Below are 304 nucleotides of genomic sequence, written 5' to 3'. Positions count from 1 at the left end.
ACAGTCCTCCATAAAATGCGCTGGACACATCTGAATATTTGGGTTGAAGCGTTCTGGAACAGTGTTGTAAATACAGCTTAACCACTGATTTCTAGTCGTGTCCTCTTTTGGAAGGCCAAACAAAGTAGTTTCGCTTTCACAACGAAACACACAGCGTCACACACGGCGGCTAGAGTTCGCGGCGGCCGGCAGCCTAGAGTGAGCGGAGGCCAGCTTGAGTGAGCGTCGGTGGGCGGGCTTGCGGCAACCACATGTGACGACCCCGGGCTGGACTCCGCTTCGTCCACGGTGAAAGCCGATCCGG

The 304-nt window shown here is 55.3% G+C and overlaps 1 protein-coding gene across 3 annotated transcripts in view; it reads left to right on the top strand.

Moving 5' to 3' along the window:
* LOC107680448 (calcium/calmodulin-dependent protein kinase type 1-like) overlaps nucleotides 1-304 on the top strand; it is a 59,840-nt gene that overhangs the window by 5,804 nt on the left and 53,732 nt on the right. The window lies entirely within an intron of this gene.

Source organism: Sinocyclocheilus anshuiensis, unplaced genomic scaffold (assembly GCF_001515605.1).
Source record: "Sinocyclocheilus anshuiensis isolate Anshui unplaced genomic scaffold, SAMN03320099.WGS_v1.1 scaffold792, whole genome shotgun sequence".
In the NCBI taxonomy this organism is placed as follows: domain Eukaryota; kingdom Metazoa; phylum Chordata; class Actinopteri; order Cypriniformes; family Cyprinidae; genus Sinocyclocheilus; species Sinocyclocheilus anshuiensis.
Note: the sequence above shows the minus strand (reverse complement) of the source record. Positions and strands in the feature narration are given on the sequence as shown.